This window comes from Durio zibethinus, chromosome 21 (genome assembly GCF_047325235.1).
Source record: "Durio zibethinus cultivar Kanyao isolate XHJ-2024 chromosome 21, ASM4732523v1, whole genome shotgun sequence".
Classification (NCBI taxonomy): Eukaryota; Viridiplantae; Streptophyta; class Magnoliopsida; order Malvales; family Malvaceae; genus Durio; species Durio zibethinus.
The window spans coordinates 12,063,597-12,083,947 of record NC_143182.1 but is presented as its reverse complement, the minus strand read 5'-3'; the positions used below and the strand labels follow the sequence as shown (position 1 = coordinate 12,083,947).

General features: G+C 29.7%; 1 pseudogene; it reads right to left on the bottom strand.

The window, feature by feature from the left end:
* Positions 1-1,988: 1,988 nt before the first annotated feature.
* LOC149512898 (pentatricopeptide repeat-containing protein At3g22150, chloroplastic pseudogene) lies at positions 1,989-20,264 on the bottom strand (annotated as a pseudogene).
* Between the last annotated feature and the right edge of the window lie 87 nt (positions 20,265-20,351).

Below are 20,351 nucleotides of genomic sequence, written 5' to 3'. Positions count from 1 at the left end.
AGATATAAACAAATCATGCAAGTAGTTAGATGATAACACTACAAGAAAAACTTTCTAAAAATTGAAAAAAAGAACCCATGTTTTCAAAATGATGTCAACTTAAAATAACAAAATTTGAAACTTAGGCTTTGATTGCAAAAGTAAAAGTAGTTGTGGCACAACTGTCAAGTTATAGTCATTGAAGAAGCCTTTGGTTAAAAAATCATATTCTTCATGTGTATTGATGCATTTTTAACAGATTTATATACAGGAAAAAGCTTTTCATGAAGTATCTCCAGAAAACACTTCACAACAAATAAAATTTGGAAAACAAGAAACAGAACAAATTTTTTTTTGCACATTGCTTTCCCTAACATATGATTTGTACTCTAACCATTTTAACAACATGCTTCTAGATCTAGTGTATAAATGTTTCTGCTATGTACATTTGTTCAAAATACTGCATCATTCTAAACAACATAATGACAAGTGTACTACAAAAGAAAGAAAAGGCAATGTCTTTTAAGTTTAGACTAGTTTTATTTTGTGAAATAATGTACTATCTATGTAAGAGAACCCGCATAGCTATTATCTATCTTGTTCAAGCATTATAAATGTGCTTTAGAGTTCGTTACATGGTTTCACTATCATCCAGCATAATTAATTGTATAAACAAAACAAAAATTTTATTGTTTCATTCTAAAATCATAAAAGGTATTTGTCATAATCTGAAAATGAAGAATGCATATTCCATGTGCGGTATTGATGAGTAAAAGATTTAGTTACCTCTTGGATCTGGCATAACCATTTCCACACATCCCTTTACCGGAATCTTTTCCCTCTTCTATTTAAATAGAAAACAACGGAATTGCAGCTGATGTTCTCGGTTAAATCTTGATTTAAAGGTTAGAACTTGTTACCTGTGCAAATCTGGACGATGGGATCCTGAGAACAGAGTAGAACTAATAAGTCCTAGAAGTGAAAGGGTGAAGTTTTATTGACAATGTGCACATTAGGTGCTACCTATGAAAGTTTTGCAACATCTCTTTGAGAGATCTATTGTTATGCAGAAGGGCAAGAACATAGAGCTACTAATTTTACAGCCCTAAATAAATTACTAAATCGTTAATCCTGTTGATGTTGAAAAATTCAGATTTAAAATTTTAACTTCGACCAACATTTATGTCTTTAGACCCCAATTAATCCAAGAACTCTAAACCGTAATGCTTAATCCACTATAACCCACTGTAGATGGGTTCATATATTGTGCATGAAAGGATAAATGAATACTTGTTTGCTGGAAGCCTTATCCAGCTCCAGCCTGCACAGCAGATTGATCTTATACTGGGAAATCCACTACCTGCAAAAGGAGTTTGGCGTTTCTACGTCATCCTACATTTTCTTCATCATACGAACTTAATTGATTCCTTCAGTAAGGGAAATTCCTCATTTACAGTCACAGGCGTCTACATGCCTAAAACTGTATTTAACTTGTTAAATATTCTCCTGCCACATACGTTGAGCTCTCCGAAGATTATTCAGTCTTCTTAATTCAACTCTATTCCCATCCAGCACAATTATGCATAATACCTCAACCTTGAAGTTGAAAAATTCAAAATTTTGAGAAGGGAAGAGGGAAGGGGGGTGGGGAGATTTTTATCTGCCTTTTTTTGGGGAAAACACTGTATCACTAAAACCCAAAAAGACTAACAAGTGAACCAGTATGTAACATATAAAGAAGCACCCGTTGCTGTTGTTCGGTGAGACGGAAAGAGTTGCATAAAAGTAAAGTAAGTGAGTATTAGAAAGAAAGTCGTCTTATTTTTACCAGCTTGGTTTTTATTTTTCCTTCTTTTCTGGGGGGGGGGGGGGGGGGGGGGGGCGGCGAGGGGGGTGGTTTTGGTGGGTGTCTTAAGAAGAGTTGAGTTTATCCTGTTATAAACCTAAACAATTAAGATTTCATTTTCATGATTTGACCAGCTTAAAATCTAAACCAACTCACACTCCAATGCTCAAGTCAAACACCATGTCAAGGGATTCTGCCAGCAGAGACTGACAACCTGCACAAACAAACAGATACTAACTTGCTTCAAAAATCTTAGCCAGATATCAACAAAGCTCCAAATTTTAAATTAGACAGAAAGATCTTAAAATATGTAAGATCCTTAAAACATACCCAAATGAAGTAGCCATACAAAAGCCAAGCCACTTGCCTGTATCTAGAGCAAAATATCTTCATCTCCCATTCGTAGCCCCAAGGTGATATCATAACCCGCAAGTCACCCTCGTCACTAATCAATTCAGAAATCCCAAGGAAACAGGAATTCTGCAAAGGATTTATAATAATCAACATCTTTCATCACCTTGCACAGTCCTTCTAACAATTCATATATCTCATCAGATTGGGGGTGTTCTTGATCATTAGAAGCAAAATAGTTTACACAACCTGCAACCTGAATCCCACTACGTCATTTCTTTCCTCAATCTGGCAACATTTTCCCAGTTCCCTTCCTCTGCATATATATTTGAGAGCAAAACGTGACAGCCTGTCATGCTATTTCCTGTATCCATTTGAAGCAACTTCTTCGCCACAACTTGACCCAAGTCAAATTTTTGGTGAAGTTTGCAAGCTGCAAGAAGTGATCCCCAAATCTCCAAGGAATTACCCTCTTCTCCTAATTTTTCAACAAACTCATAGGCTTCAACCACCCTTCCAAACTTCCCTAGCACGTCAGCAACACACAGTAATGCTTAGTTGAGGTTTGGATGTTAAACTCTCTCTCCATTGACTAAATAGATGAAGGCCCTCATCAACCAATCCGGTATAACCACAAGCTGACAAGACTGCAACAAAGGTACTGCCATCAGGCTGAATGCTAGATGCCTGCATTGAGCGAAACAAAGAGAGTGCCCTCTCACCCATTCCATGTTGACCATAACCGAATATCACGGTGGTGTACGTGACAGAACTTTTCTCAGGGACATTAAAAAACATGTTTTCAGCAAGTTTAAGAGCACCAGATTTGGAATACATGCCAACTAAAGCAGTGCCTACAAAGACATTTGCATCCAACAAATTACGAACAGAAAATCCATGAAGTTGCTTACCTAAATCTATACTTCCCATTAGACTACAAGCTGGGAGAACTGATACCAGTGTCACAGCATTGGGCATTACATTTTGCCGAAGCATTTGTCTAAACACAACAATTGCTTCTTCAATCAGGCCATTCTGTGCAAGACCAGCAATCATAACATTCCACGTGGCTTGATCTCTATTGCTAGAATTGCTTTTTTCAAAAAGAAGCTGTGAATTCCTAATCAAGCCAGATTTAGCATACATGTCTATAATGTAACTGTCCATCCCCTCAAATTGAATGCCATGCCTAAAAAGATAAGCATGGGTCTGCTTTCCAGTTTCCTGGTTTCTAAGATTTGATGCTGCTGAAAGGAGAGAAGTTACAGTCACAGTATCAACCAAAAAGCCTTGCTTCTGCATCTCATATACAAGTAACAACCCTTCCTCATCCAACCCATTTTGTACAAAAGCAGAAACCATGGTATTCCAAGAAATTACATCTCTTTCAGGCATCTTATCAAATACTTCGAATGATGTGTGGATTGAATTGCACCCGGAATAGATAACAAGTAGTGCATTGGCTACGATGACTGGCAATTTGCATAACTTCTTACTTATATAGGCATGTAGCTGCTGCGCCAAGTACAACTGCTGCAACTGCGAAACTGCACTTAATACAGAAAGAAAAGTGACATCATCAAAAACAGTTTCCGATTCCATAGCTTGAAGAAAAAGCTTAATTCCTTCAACTGGAGAATTGTTTGGAAGATACCCTCCAATCATAGTGCTCCAAATCTCTATATTTCTCTCCGAGCAACAGTCAAAAATCTTCCCAGAAAAATCAAGGCAACCAAGCTCTGCAAACATGAAAATCGCCGAATTAACAACAAACAAGTCATCAACACAGTCACTACCCAACTTGAGAAGCATCCCATAAAGAACTTCAGCATTATTATAATCCTCTAAACCGGATAAAGCTGGGAAAACATTAATAAAACTGACTGCACTAAGTCTTATCTCCGTTTTCATCATATTCCTAAACACCACAACTGCTTCCAAATATCTCTCTGTCTTTACATGCTACGAAATCATAGTATTCCATGCAACCACATCTCTCTTACGCATCATATTAAATACTTTACATACCAAATGATCGGGACAAATGTGTCATTGCTGCAATGTTGTTTTTTATGAGTGGGTTTGGTAAGTACTTTAACACAAACGTAGAAGATATTTTGATTGTTAATTTTTTATTAAAATATTTTATACTTATTTAATTTAATTTTTGTGTAGATTCACCATTATACTAGAGGGTTAAGAAACAAACATTTCATTCACTTGGATGATTTTGTCACAATTTTTAGATCCGACAAAGCAATTGATCAAAAAATTGAAATAGTAACTGATGCTTGAATCATTTAATACTAATAAAAATGTTGACTTTGGCTATCATGAGAATGATTCCAACACTAATCATGAGAATAAAGAAGTCGAAGGTTCAACTTGTATGGTAATCTAACTATGACTAGGACGTTGTGAGGCAAGAAACGTTCTAAAAGCGAGATGGATTAGATTATTTGATCAAGCAAATAGGCAATATCAATGTTACATATTGTGAGGCAACAAACGAAGTCAAAAGCATTTCATTTATTTTCAAAAAAGAAGCCAAGAGTAATAATAGGCAAATGTCATTTTTCAATGAAATAATGTAATTAGATGGTTTTTCTCGAGATAAAATATTTTATGCTGGTGAGTATATCTCGAGAGATACTTATAAAATTTATTTATTTTTCGTATTATCACATGAATATAGAAATAATTATATACGAAAACAATTGTATAAACGTAATGCTTATTGACCATCATTAACCTTTTCTCCTCTATGACACAGATATATGATTTATATTCTTAACAACAATCATAATGTTTTGTATTGTTAAGTTATATATTTTTAGTTATAGATATGGTTAACAGCTTTAATATTATAATCATAGATTGTAATGTATCATATTAGTTTTGTAATTATAATTACATTGTCATTTTGTAATTACATTCTTAATGATTTGATTTGTTTCAATATTATAATTACATTGGCATTTTGTAATTAAACTTACATAAATTATAAATGAAAATTTGTTGGTTTGTATAAATAAAACAAATTTGGACTTGTGTAAATGATACAATTTAGACTTCTTTATGTGATATTATAAATGCAATGTGTTTATTTGTATAAATAGAACAAATTTGGACTTGTGTAAATGATACAATTTAGACTTCGTTATATGATACAATGCACCACTTGTATAAATTAAACAATTTTGAATTGTATTATTGAAAAAATATGGTATCATATGAAGTACAATGAATTGGAGTTCTATACATTAATTTACAAATTTACATAAGCCAAAATATGAAAATGATTCAATGTCTTCAGTCTTCAGTGTGCAAATTTGGATACGTAGTCACACCATTCATGATAGACTTCATCAATTTTCTTTTACGTGAATTGTTCCTTTTGAGTCCACTTCAAAAAAAAAAAAAAGAATGAATGTTAATCAATTTGCATTTCATAATTATGGTAAATAGAAATAGGTATCTGTAGTTTAAAATTATATCAACCTTGTTGGTGTTCTTATAAGATCATTAATAACAATCTTTTTTATGAAATAGATGACATAATATGCACATTCTATCGTTCCTTGTTGACAAGGAAACTACAAATCATTATTGGGTAGTCAAAGTGTTTTTAAACTCTAAACAATTAAAGAAAATAATATAAATAAACTTACTGGAAATGTAAGCCATTTAACTTTTTTTTTTGTCACAAATAGTCAATCTCTTGAAACAACACAATGGAACTTGTAAATATAAATTATACTAATAAATAAACTGTAAACATAACATAAATTATTTTACATAATAAAGTTGAATATCTCTTTATTATATTAACAAGCTCGGGTGATGGCTTCGACCTTTTTCTTTTTGAGTTGAAAAGGTAAACCATAAATATTGCATACTCAATGACAACCAACTACCAATAACTTTTACAAATCATAGTATCGATTCCAATATTAGAATATAATGCTTGTAACAATTATAAAATTCGTATATCAAACATGATCAACTAGTTAACAAAGTAAACAATGAACACATACATAGGATTTTAAGGTGCCATAAAGTATTAGAACTCTTTTTTTATTGCAGATGTCAACGCATTTGCACGAGCATGTATAGAGCCAACACCATTATTGATATGATTTGGATCAATAAATCTATAACTATCAGTCATTTCAAATATATGTAAATGAGGCTACATGATAAAAAAGAAATAATTAACTTACCTTTATACATAATATATGAAAATATATTCATATATATATTTAAATGAATATATAAATTAACTTCATGTTCACCGATATTTTAGTAACTAAAATTTTCATCATCTCACAAAATTTAAAAATCTTCTCCTACCTAATCCAAGTCATCGAGGGATAATCAAATAGTCCATCATCGATATCGATGTTTATGACCAATCCACCTAGTAAATGTTGACACGCATAATTGGATAATACATGCATATTAGATTTTGCAAGTGGATTTAGGATCATCTTTGGCTGAAAAACCTATTACGTATAAATATAAATTATTTTCATATAAATCAACTCACAAAAATCAAATAATCAAATGACAAAAGTTTAGAACTTGTATTATTAAAAAAGAAGATTGGTTAAAAGCATCATGCATGAATTCATTTTCAACATTATCAGTAAATGATTGACTCATCATGTTAGTTTGCATTGTTGTCAATTGTACCTCTAATTTAGCAATTCGTTTATTTTGTTGCTTATTATGGATAAATATTCAACAGACTTGAAGGTGCAAGGTTTAGGTTGAATTTTAAAATAATTTATTGAAGAAACAAAGCTCCCAATCCCCTAACACAATCAGGTCTGTTTTTTAAATCGAAAGATAATGTCATCACATCTTCACCACCCCCAATTTGAATTTCACTAGAAGTGAATCTCATAGCAATATCTTCCTAAAACATATGCAAACATAAATAAATACAACATATTAACATGCATAAATGGTAAAGTAGCAAATGAAATATAAATATGATATGAACTTACAATCTTCTTAATTATTTGTTCAATTGTTTCATCCTCATACATTTCAAATTTTGACAAACGTGTTTTTTTCCTAACATCCCGTCTTGGTATTTTGTTGCATGACCTGGATGTTTCCTAAAATCCTATAGATATATAAGTTGAAAACTTCAAAATAAAATAAATTTCAAAATCCTAAAACCATGTGTATAATAATTGGTAAAAAATACTTACAAGTTCATACTTAACATTTGCATACCCTTTATGTGATGCTTGATGGTTATACTATTTTTAGGCACTGTATTTTCTATTAGGCTTCTTTTATTGCAAAAAATAAAATTAATGACAAATGAATAAACATCTCAACTTTAATAATGTATTATAAAAACAAAAAAAAAAAATTACTATGTATACGCTGCATTCATTTGATAGATAAGCTGAAACAAACTTTGTCCACTTTGCATCACTGATAATATCTTAATATGTGGCTAAGGTATAAACCAACAGTTTAACATTGTCAACATAAGGTAAAATATATTTGTTGTTAATTTATTTTTAAAGTCTTTAAAGTTTAGCCCAGTAGATTGCAAAACAACCTTTTTATATTCAATTGTGACATCAAAGCATTCTTATAAAGAATAAATTAAAACATGTGAACAATGGAGCGTAATTGGATTCCATAAACAATAGACATAAATGATCAATACGTTTCAATTTGATTATTATAACTTATCACAATTGAATCTCATATACAGTCTTTTGAATCTATTAGAACGTTTCTCCAACTGTTGTAATTAATGGATATTGTTTGTTGGATGAGACATCTAATATGGCTAGCCATTTTCGATGCACCACTTAACATAGGTTGCCTATCCACATTGAACTCAACATATTTTTTTTTCGGTTGCTTCAAGTAAATTAGAGCATCCCCTAATTTTTTTTTTTGAAAATGATGTGTCAACTAAATGTTCTTCTTCATGTTCGGTAGAGATAGACAATTATTCTTCAAATGCTATAATATCAACTAATCTATACAAATATATATGGAATGAAATAATCTTGTCAAACAATTTTTTTTTTTATTATTTAGTTAAAGAAATTAAGACTATACACACCAAAAAGGAGCATAACATAAGCGTACAAAAGAAAAAGCTTATCTTGAATTTCTAATTTCTAAACCATTTTTCCTAATGTAATTAACCAATTATTATTAAATTTTTTATATTGTACGTTATTTCTTCAATATTTTTTATTTATTGAACTCCCAAGATTCGACAATGTTCAACATATGATCAAACTTTTACATTAGCATAAAAAATCACAACGCATTGTTCGACATTGTTCACTAAAGTAATATGAATTCAAAAGGCATGAAAAATCACAAGAGATCAAAAATTCACTAGGCAAATAAAATCATGTTAGTATAAAAAATCACAAGACATTGCTGGACATTGTTCACAAGGGCATAAAAATTTACAAGGTATAAAAAATAGAGAATAAAATTCACAAGGCAAAAAAAAAAAAAAATCACATTAGCAAAACAAATCACAAGGCATTGTTCAGCATTGTTCACAAAAGCATAAAAAATTCACAAGGCATAAAAAATCACAAGAGAATAAAAATTCATAAGGTACAAAAATCACATTAGCATAAAAAAATACACAACATTGTTCACAAAAGCATAAACACAAAAAACATAACAACACAAGACACCAATAATGAAAGCAAAAAAAAAAAAAAAAGACATTTTTACCTCAATCGACGATAACGGAACAACAGTGGTGACAACAACAACAATGGCTAGAAAACGGCAACAATTAGAAGCCAATGGTTTTGGGGTTTGGGGTTTATCATGTGTGGTACCAAAAATCAAAGTTAGGCTGTTTTAATGGTTCTATTCGATTTTATACATAAAACACAAATATTGCATTTCTTGAAAGCTAAATGTAGTATTTAAGTACTATTTTTGTTTAATGTCAAATATGACTTTTTTATAATTTCCTTCTCGAAAATTGCATTTCTAGGATTTGAAACATAGTAATTACGGATTTTTTTGTGAAATATTTTTAATACAACAACGATGTTTTTCATGGATAAAACGTTGTAGTTTTTAGGATTTGAAATGCAATATTTGTGGGTTTTTTTTTTGGTTTTTTTAATATAATGACAATATTTTTTATGATCAAAATGTCGTCATTCCAAGGATTTGAAACTTAATATTTATGGATTATTGTTTTGTGAAAATTTTTTATACAACAATGAGGTTTTTCATAAATAAAATGTTGAAGTTTCTAGCATTAAAAATGCAATATTTGTGGATTATCTTTTTATGATTTTTTTAATACAACAACGGCATTTTTCATTAATAAACATCATTGTTTTTAGGATTTAAAATATAATATTTATGAATTTTTTTGTAGTATTTTTTAAATACAATGACGATAATTTTCATGAATTTTTTATTGTCTTTATATCAACAATCATATTTTTATATTTATAAAACATAGTATTTGATTAAAAATTATATTTTTTGTCAATATTTGACTTCATATTATTTTAATCAAATATCATAAATACTGTTTATATTTAATAAAAACATTGTATTTATTATAAAGTGAAAGATATTACAATAAAAATATTTTATTAAATAACCTGAGTTTTTTTCAATAAAAACAGAAATCTAACATTTCATATTATAAAAATTTATCTTTTCTTAAAAATTCATATTTTTTTAAAAATTATTATTTTTTCAACATTAAGATTTTACGTACTATTCCTCAAAATTACTTCTTATTATATGATAGACTTGATGTGAGACTTAACACACCTATACCGTACGACGTATTGGATTACGGCCTGTTCATAAAAAAAACTGTCTTAATAGTGTTGTGAAGAGCGAGATTACGGGCTTAGAGCACCAAGGATAATATTATTGGTACATTTATGACGGGATTTTATCCTAATTTCTACATGAGCCATAACCATTGGAAGGAGTAGCACCAGTCGCATCTTAACCGAAAACATCTCTGGTTTTAAAACCTGTTCCTATTGGCTATTTCAAATTTCGGGCATGGAAACTTCGTATCCTCATCCGCGTTTAATTATATTGACCTGAAATTGTAAGATGAATAGTTTTGAAGTCAACTAGCTTGTTGATTTCATTGATGAATTCATGATTCCCCACAACCATTGTTTTACATTCAGAAGCCTTAAAATTTGGGTCTATCGCTGACCTACTTTTGAAACAGTTCAGTGCTTCCAGCCCCTCCACAAACTTACGCGTGGAAGTGCAATTTGTGGCGAGGAAATTTCTGCCTGTTCGCTCTGGCTAGTACGTACAAGTCGTCAGCCTTCAGCAATTGACTTAGCTTTGCACAAGTCAAGTCCCTGTAATTGCCACGACTTTGGCAGACATGAATGACGTTTTCTTATCAGAATTGGCTGAGGATCAGCTTCGACAACTCAGTGGTCATTAATTCCCTAGTTCAAGAATCCTAGGCCCTTTAAGATGATCATAGGACTTAAAACGAAATTTGTCTCGATTGAACGCTAATCCTGAGTTTCTTTTCGCTAGAGATGTGCTCTTCAGACTTGTAAGAAACGGATGGCTCAAACCTATAGCCGGACATGGATTCTTTAATGTTCACTAGAGTTTCATCAAGTCCGTATACCAACTAGCAGTACCCACACCATACCTTTTAAAATTGTTCAATTTTTGGTTATATAACCTTCAGTGAATCAAACAAGGAACTTCTCATTTTTAAATGGTAGGTTGCTGATGTTTGACAGAAAATGTACCTATGTTATTAAAGCATTATTTTTATTGGAATCTGGTAAATTGCTTATTGACCATAACCTTTTGGAAGGCCAAAGTCCAAAATGGAATTGATTTATTGCTAAATTCTCTGGAATAAGACACTGAAATATGGTGAAATATAAGCACGAAAATACTTTACGCCAAACTATCCAGCAAATGCTCTTCACTGTTGGGAATTTTTGTTGTTTCCGAGGTTCGGACAAGGAGCGAAACAAAAGATATTATTGATACTGTCCGTGTAAAGCAGACAATTGCATTCATAAAGGTTCCAAAGATTCAGCTTATTAAAATTTTCTACTTGAAGTCTAAGAAAAGAAAGAATAGACGTTCTGGTCTGGGGATGTTTTTGAGCACTTTGCCGTTGAGGATGAGCTGGTTTTAAGTCCAATTAAGAAAAGATCCGAGCAATATAGCAAATAAAAATGGGTCAGTCTACTGTTTATATAGTTTACAATGAAATTAATGATGATTTAACCATTCAGTTTTATGCCTTGCAGTTGTGACAACAAAGTTATCTGTCTTCATATTCCAAGTTGATTGCTGGAAAATTACATTCCAAGGTGACAACCTCACTTCAAGAAACTTGGGCTCGTGATATTTATTTTAAACATCCCATTTGAGGTGTTCACTTTCATTCAATTTAAATAGGAGAAGGTCACAGAAATTTTTTAGCATTTTTATCTTAAGAGAATTTATCAAAAAAAGATAATAGGTGTTCCTCACAGACGGGTTATCCTGTGAATATGGTTAAACCCATACTTTCATTGTTTTTTAACCTGATGAATCTCCTGGCGTTATGGTAATGGAAAAAGTTCGAAGCTGTAGAGTAAAACATGGGAAATTTTTGTATTATTCTTTTGTTGGATCAAATGTGATCAATTTTCATAGTACCAATCGTTTCTGGATTTAGCGCTTTCGATACTAGGAAAATCGAAAACCACCTGCTTTAAGTAATTTCCAGGCAACTGTACACGTTCTCCGTTTTTCTTTAGGATAATCGATTAGAAGCAATATTTTTCATCTCTTTTCCTTTACTCTTGTTTTTGTGTTTAGTGTTAGTGTTAGAAAAAATAAATAAGAGAATAGAAATAATATAAAAGAATTTTGATTCTAAGGTGTGAAAAATATTTTTTTAAAGGTAATTATGTTTTTATAATACAACAAAATCACAAACTCATTAGAAATCGTGAAAATTGATATATTAAAATATTTATTTATAATAAATAAAAAGATATAAATTTTTATTTGAATGGTTATGATCTTTTGTATAATTATGACATTCATAAATAATAATATATTTATATTCAAATATTAATAATCATTTGTTATATAATAATTATTTTTGTTCAAACATAATGATTTAAAATATGTATAAAATTAATAAAAAATTAATTTTATTTATTAATAATTAAATCGTTTTATCCAATATGGGATACATTACATTCTAAACTACCAATAATCCTTAACTAGTTTGAAATATTGGTGCTTAATCTTTGACTTTTAATACAAATAAATATTATAAATACAAGAAAGTATCTCTCAATTTAAACCTTCAATTAACGTATATATACTAAAATTTTAATGAAGTTGGTGCCTGTAGATTAAACCTTCACTGCTAGTGTTAGAATTGAAAATATAACAAATATAATACTTATTTATTCTTTTGTCAGAGAGTTATAATCTCTTTAGCACTATTATAGCCATTTACTTATTTTATTCATAAACATTTATAAGAGAGACTCCAATTCTTCTTATTAAAACAACACCACTTTTATGTTTATATAGGTAAAGTTTTCATTATATTTTTATTTCTTAGACATTTAAATAATAAATTTCATTAAGAGTATAAAAACTCATCCTTTCCACATACTAGATCACATTAGTTTTTAAAATTTGAATGGATTTTACTTGTACTTAATAGACATATGACAATAATTTATTTTTACCCATTAAACTTTGTAATCAGAGATTACTAATTCATAGTTGGGTTCCCATTATTGGTGTCTAATAGTAAAGGTTTAAGTCCATTCTACTTGTAGTACTACTAACCAAATATCTTAAAATTTAATTTTCTTTTATTGTAATTACCCCATTTAAGATTGAATATATAATATAATCATTTTAGGCTAATATGTCTCAACTTTTCATTTTGCATATTATTTATATACTTTAGACATTACTGCCTCGTTCTTGTTCTTTTAAAAAATAGATGATATTCATTATGGCCACGACTCTATACTTATTAATACAAAATTTCAACCATTTTATTTTTATACTTTTATCTATTTTAAGACAATTATTCTTCTAGTAAAATTAGATAAATTGAATGGATAAACCCAACCATTTTACTCTCTTTAAGATATATAAAGATTTTTTTTTTATGATTTTACTTTAGTAAGTGTACTAAACTTATCAACTTGTATAATTTGCTTATAAAATTATACTAAAATCTTACAACACTATAGTAGCAATTTTATTTCTTTTGACTTTTATCACCATGCAAATATACATTCTTTTATTAAGGAATGTCTCATTAAATTATCAAGATATCATTTATGCTTAATTAAGTTGTCATTTTATTTATCTTTTCACTATTTAGTGATTTTTTTTTAAGTAAGAGGCCTCCAAACTCACTCTTAATAAAATATAATTAGCAAACATTGTATATTTTAATATTTTCTTCTCATCAAAGTTCTAAAACTTTTTTTAAAACTCAATATTAGAGAATACATTAATAAAAATGATGTCAAATATAATCACTCTCAATATTTTTTAGTATACTCATTTTTTCTATAGTCTCTTTTTTAAACTTTCATATCAACTCATGGAAACCTATGAATCTATTTCATCATGGACATCATTCACCAATTTATCACCATGAGAAAAACCATGTCCATCACCCAAATGGGTAAAATAGTATTCATTTTGCCATTTAATTTTTTTTATATTCACAAAAACTTTTAATTACTCATGGCTTTTGAAGTAGATATAATTTAATACTTTTACTATATCTTAAAACTAAAATCATGAGATGTAGATCATTTATACAAGCCATAATTATTATCAAATAAAATTAAACAAATATCACTTTTATGCAAAGACCACAAAGAATAACTTTTTATGTATTATTTATAAATAAATAATTTTCAAACTTATCAAAATTACTATTCATTTAAGAGTCATACCACATTCTTTATTGATAATTCATTTAGTGATCAATTTCAAGGATTAAAACTATTATAAGCGAACATCATTATCAAATCCACGCATTTAGGGTCCATGACTAGTATGCCATATATCTTTACAATTATTTATAATCTCTATTTGCATTAAAACAAACTTTATTTAAATTGTTTTAATTGTAAATCATGTTATCTTTTTCTTGGCATTCCAAAATAAAACTTTTCAAATCCATAAACATGGCTAATAAGACATTTGTAGATTTCCTTCAAATTATCAATAATTAGCAATAACCTTTAATTTTATTAATGATGTGCCTTTTCCATTTAAACTTGAATATCACATTTTACCCAATTTGTTGGCTAAACTTTTGGTTTGAAATAATAACATAAAACTTCACAAATAAATCAAGCCAATATATTCACCCTATTAATTTCATATTACTACTAGCTACAATTTTAAAAAATCCATTCCAGTGAAACTTTTGGAATGCGCAATTAATAAATTTCAAAAGCCCAAGTAATATGAAAAACAATCATGAAATTAGATTCATGCTACATAATCAAACAATGAATTAATGACATATTGACTTTGAATAACAATTAAATAAAAACTTATCTAATATCACAATATAGAATTATTTCTCTTTGTCCATAATTTTTTCAAGAATTTGGATTTCACTTATGCATTTCTAAATTTCTTTCTCTTGCATCTCCATAAATATGAAATATAAAAATTTTTGCATAATTGTCTTTAAATTATTAGAAAAAATAAATAAATAATAATAATAAAACAATTTTAGCTTTGAAGTGTGAAAAATACTTTCTTAAAGGTAATTATACCTTTAAAATATAATAAAATCTCCAACTCTTCAATTAAAAATAATAAAAATAATTATATTGAAAGATCTGTTTATAATAAATAAACAAACGTAAACTTTTATTCAAATGATTATGACTTTTTGTATAATAATAATAATCTTCATAAATAATAATCTATATATATTTAAATAGTTATGATAATTTGTAATATAATAATTATTTTTATTCAAAAATAATTATTTAAAATATAAATAAAATTAATTTAAAAATTAATTTTATTTATCAATAATTAAATTTTTTTACCCAAATGTATCACATTTTAACTATCACAAATTAATGTGCATGAAGGAAAGGTTTTGAGTTGAAAAGTAACACGCTAAATAAAAGAGCACAAGGAAAGAGGGACTAGTTCAGACTGTAGCTTCCTTGGGGACGTGAGAGTGAGAGAGAAGTAACAGGGAGAGAGAAAGGCAATAAAAGTTTTGGAGTTAAACAGGATTTAGTGAGACGGAAGTTGACTTTAACGGAAAATAAAAAAGTCTATTTTTTTTAAAGGACACAAGAAAAAAAAATCCGCATGTGAAGTCTTTGTCTGCATTCAATTCGATTAAATTTCATTACACTGAGCCGAATTACCAAATATTTGTAGAAACAACTCTTTGGATAACCAACTAAAATATTTTTGGTCAGCAACATAATTACAAAAACAATTCGATTTCAACTTAATTATGCACACCCCTACTTGACATGTTTTATACTCTCCATATCCAATTGGGTCTAAATTGAGGACGGGAACTAGGAAAGGAAAGCCAAAGCCATCTTTGGTTCAGCCTAATTTTGTTTGTTCAATGCATTTTAACGAAGCTTTGGGCTAAGAGCACCCCATTGGTCCACTTTCTACCTCCTAAGCAATTGGTAACATAAAATATATTAAAAACCAGTTACTTTAATGATATTGAAATTTGATTTGTAATTAAAAAAAAATTGATTAGTTACAACTCTTTTAGAATTAAGTTTTTTGAGTTTAAGTGAAAAAATTTTTTTTTTTTTTTTGTAGTTTAGGTCAATGTAGCAAATTCATGTAGACGATAATTATTGTTATCACGGTTCCTAGATTCAAGGCCAACATTCTGAAATGGTTTTCAAAAGCCTATGCAAGCATCGAAGGATCTATCTTGTGATGTCCAATAGCCCTTCACATTAAGTACGTTGGGAAGAAGCTAATTAAGCCGCAGACGAAAATTTTCTTTTGACGAAGACAATTATCTGACGTGATACGAAAAAGGCTACAAATTATAATTAAAGCATTTTACAAATTACAAATTATAACTTGCGTGATGGATTCGCTCTGCAGAGCTTTTTCCTTGGACAACGTAGGTGTATTTTTCTCTCCAGTTGAACCCAAATTAGAGGGCTATGAAAATGTTGTTGGGTTAAACCTTTTTTGGGTTAAGCCCTTAAACCTTTTCAAGAGCGGCCAGGGGCAATGTTAATGTATCTTTCAATTTTGAGCCATTATTGAAAGAAAAAAAAATTACTACTTTGATCTAAGGGTAAAGAGTCGTGCTGCTTTAACATGCACATGAATTTTAGTCTTGGGGCCTACAAGGTTTTTCTCCCTTGCATTGTTCAAAGATGAAGTGCAAGAAGTTAGCAAGAGCACCCTGCCACGGTCAACAAATATATCCAACTATCACAGAAGAGAAAATGAGGCTACCTGAAAGAGCTGGCATTAAACCTAGGATTGATGAAGGACCATAGAAAAAAAGTAAGGATTCAAGACCAGACCATGACAGGATTGATCTTATATTGACGGAGGCTGGTTACCAGCCCCACCGAGAATAATGAAAACACCTGCTTGGAACTGCCGTAGGCTTAGAAACCCACGAGCAGTTCGAGAATTTCACAGGTCAGTGAAGAAGAAAGATCCTAACGTAGTGTTCCTTAGTGAAACACTGTTGCGTATTACAGAATTGGATAAAATACAAAGAAAATGTAGAATGGGTTCTCTTTTTAGAGTAGAACCTGAGGGGATAAGTGGCATTTAGGAATGATGTGAAGGGAGGGATATGATCTTAAGTTGCATAGCTTTTTGAAGAATCATATCGATATGGAATTCATGATAGGGAGAACAAAAAATGGAGGATCATAGGTTTTTATGGAGAACCAAAACCCATATGAGACACCGAACATGGCAGTTAGTGAAACAACTAGCTAGTGAGTCTTCTTTACAGTGGTTATGTCTTGGTGATTTTAATTAAATTCTTTAGGACGCAGAGAAGGTAGGGGGATGCATGAGGGTTGAAAGCTTAATGGATGCATTTGGTAAAACTCTGATTGAAACAAGACTTAAAGATCTCGATTTTGAGGGGGTGTTGTATATTTGGGAACGAGGAATGGATATAGAGTCGATGATATGAGAACAGCTTGATTGAGTCTTGAGGGCTATGTAGTGGATAAGTTTATTTCCTGAGTATACAGTGATGAATATGGTAAGTCCAGTCTCGAATTATAATCCAATACTTATGGACACTGCGAAGAAAACGACGCTTCCATTTTGAAACTTCATGAGCAAGAGACAAAGACTGTAATTGTATATATTCAAGAATGCATGGAGGAGTGTAGGGATGGTAGCCTTAGCGAGAAACTGGAAAGCATGAGGAAACGACTTGAGATGAGGGATAGGTCCTCCAACAGGGTGTTGCACCGTACAGTAAAGGTTTTATCAAGAATGTACGAAAATATTAAGTGCAAAAATCAAGATGCAGACACGATCATGGAAGCATGGGCCCTACAAGAAAAACTTAATTAAGTAGTAGAATGAGAGGAATTTTATTAGGCCCAGCAGTCGAAGATTTCACTGCTTAAGGAGGGCGACAAAAATACATAAATTTTTCGTTCTTAATCTTCGGCCAGGAAAAGGATTAACATTATCCGTGGACTTGAAGATGAGGAAGGCACACGATGTGAGGACGAGGCCTAAATAAAAAGCCCCGGGCCAGATGGTATGGCTGCATTTTTCTACTAAAAATACTGGAGTATTGTAGGTTAGGATGTCGTTAATTGGTGTTTGTCATGTCCGAATGGTGGAGGGAGTATCGTGGAGATTAATAACACGTTGTTAGAAAAAATAAATAAAAGAAGAGGAATAAAAAAAAATTTTGATTTTGAGGCATGAAGAATATTTTATTAAAGATAATTATATTTTTATGATACAATAAAATCTCAAAATTTTCAATCAGAAATAATGAAAATAATTATACTGAAAAATTTATTAATAATAAATGAACAAACATAAATTTTTATTCAAATAGTTATGATTTTCTGCATAATTATGACATTTATGAATAATAATCTATTTATATTCAAATAGTTATTACTATTTGTCACATGATGATTTTTCTATTCAAATATAATTATTTAAAATATGAATAAAATTAATACAAAAATTAATTTTATTCATAAATAATTAAGTCTTTCTATCCAATATAAGATGCATCACATTCTAAACTATCAACAATCTCCCACTAATTTAGAATGTTGGTGCTTAATTTTTACCTTTCACACAAATAAATATTATGAATACAAGAAGGTATCTCTTGATTTAAACCTTCAATTAGTGTATATATCTTAGAATTTTTAACGAAGTTGATGTTATTTACAGATTAAACCTCAGCTCCTAGTGTTAGAATTGAAGATATAACACATATAATACTTATTTATTCTTCTATCAGAGATTTATAACAGCTTTTAGCGCTATTATGCCATGTGCTTATCCTATTCATAAATATTTATAAGAGAGATCTCAATTCTTCTTATTGAAGCGACGCCATTTCTATGTTTATATAAGTAGAGTTTCTATTATGTCTCTATTGCTTTAGATATTTAAAACTCCATTAAGAGTATAAAAATACATCATCCCCACACAATGGATCACACTACTTTTTAAAATTTGAATGAATTTTACTAGTGTTTAAGAGATACATAACAATAATTTATTTTTACTCATTAAACTTTGTAATTAGAAGTTACTAATTCAAAATTGGATTTCCATTATTGGTGTCTAATAGTAAGGATTTAAATCCATTTTACTAGTAGTACTACTAACCAAATATTTTGGAATTTAATTTCTTTTATGGAAATTACTCCCACTTAAGATTGAATTTATAATATAATCACTTCAGGCTAATATATCTAAACTTTTTATTTTGCATATCATTTATATGCTCAAGACATTGTTGCCTCATTCTTATCATTTTAAGAAATAGTTGATTTTGGTTGTGGCCATATCTCTATATTTATTAATTTTAACCATTTTTTTCATACTTTTATACGTTGTTAATACAATTATACTTTTAGTACAATTAGATTAATTCAATGAATAAATGAAACAATTTTAGTCCTTTTAAGATTTTTAAGGACCTTTTTATGACTTTAATAAGTGTTTAAACTTATTAGCTTGTATAATTTGCTCATAAAATTATATTAAAATCTTATAACACTATGATGGGAATTTTTATTTCTTTTGATTTTTATCACCCCCATTATATGCAAGTATGCATTTTTTATTAAAAAATATCTCATTCAATTATCAAGATATCATATATATTTAATCAAATTGTCATTTCATTTATCTTTTCATTAGTGATTTTTTTAAGTAGGAGGCCTCCAAAGCCACGTTTAGTGAAAGATAACTAGTTGATATCTTAATATTTTAATAAAAATTCTAAAACTTTTATATCTTAACTTAACATAAGAGTTTACATCAATAAGTAGATTTCAAATATAATAATGCTTCCATAGTCTTCTTTTAAGATTTTTATGTCAATTCATAAATATTTATATAAATTTATTTCATTATGGTCACTATTAATAATTTTTTATTACCATGAACAAAACCTTTTTAATCACCTAAATAGATCAAATAGCATTCTTTTTATTATTATAAAAGCGTTCAAATTCACAAGATTTTTAAATCACTCATGACTTCCAAAATAAATATACTTTAAAAATTTCACTATATTACCGCTTGGACAGAAATAGTTCCCAGGTCTCCCAATTAGGGGTGCATTTGGAGGAGCTTTCAAATTTGGAGATGCACCCTGTATGGTAACACAGTCCACAGCACTCAAGTAAACTAGAATTTCATAAGCTGTCTATGCAATAACTATAGATATCTTTTTTCAAAGAAACTATAGTAAGGATATTGTCCATATATTTCCATAGATAAATTGTTGGGAGACCTTGGTGTGGTGAAGTTTCTCTGCAGTGTCTTTGAACATGATAATCTTGGAGGAGACTGTTCATAAGTTGGTAAAAATGAGCCATACCCACCGAATGTTCTTTACATTTTAAAGAGGCAGAATTTT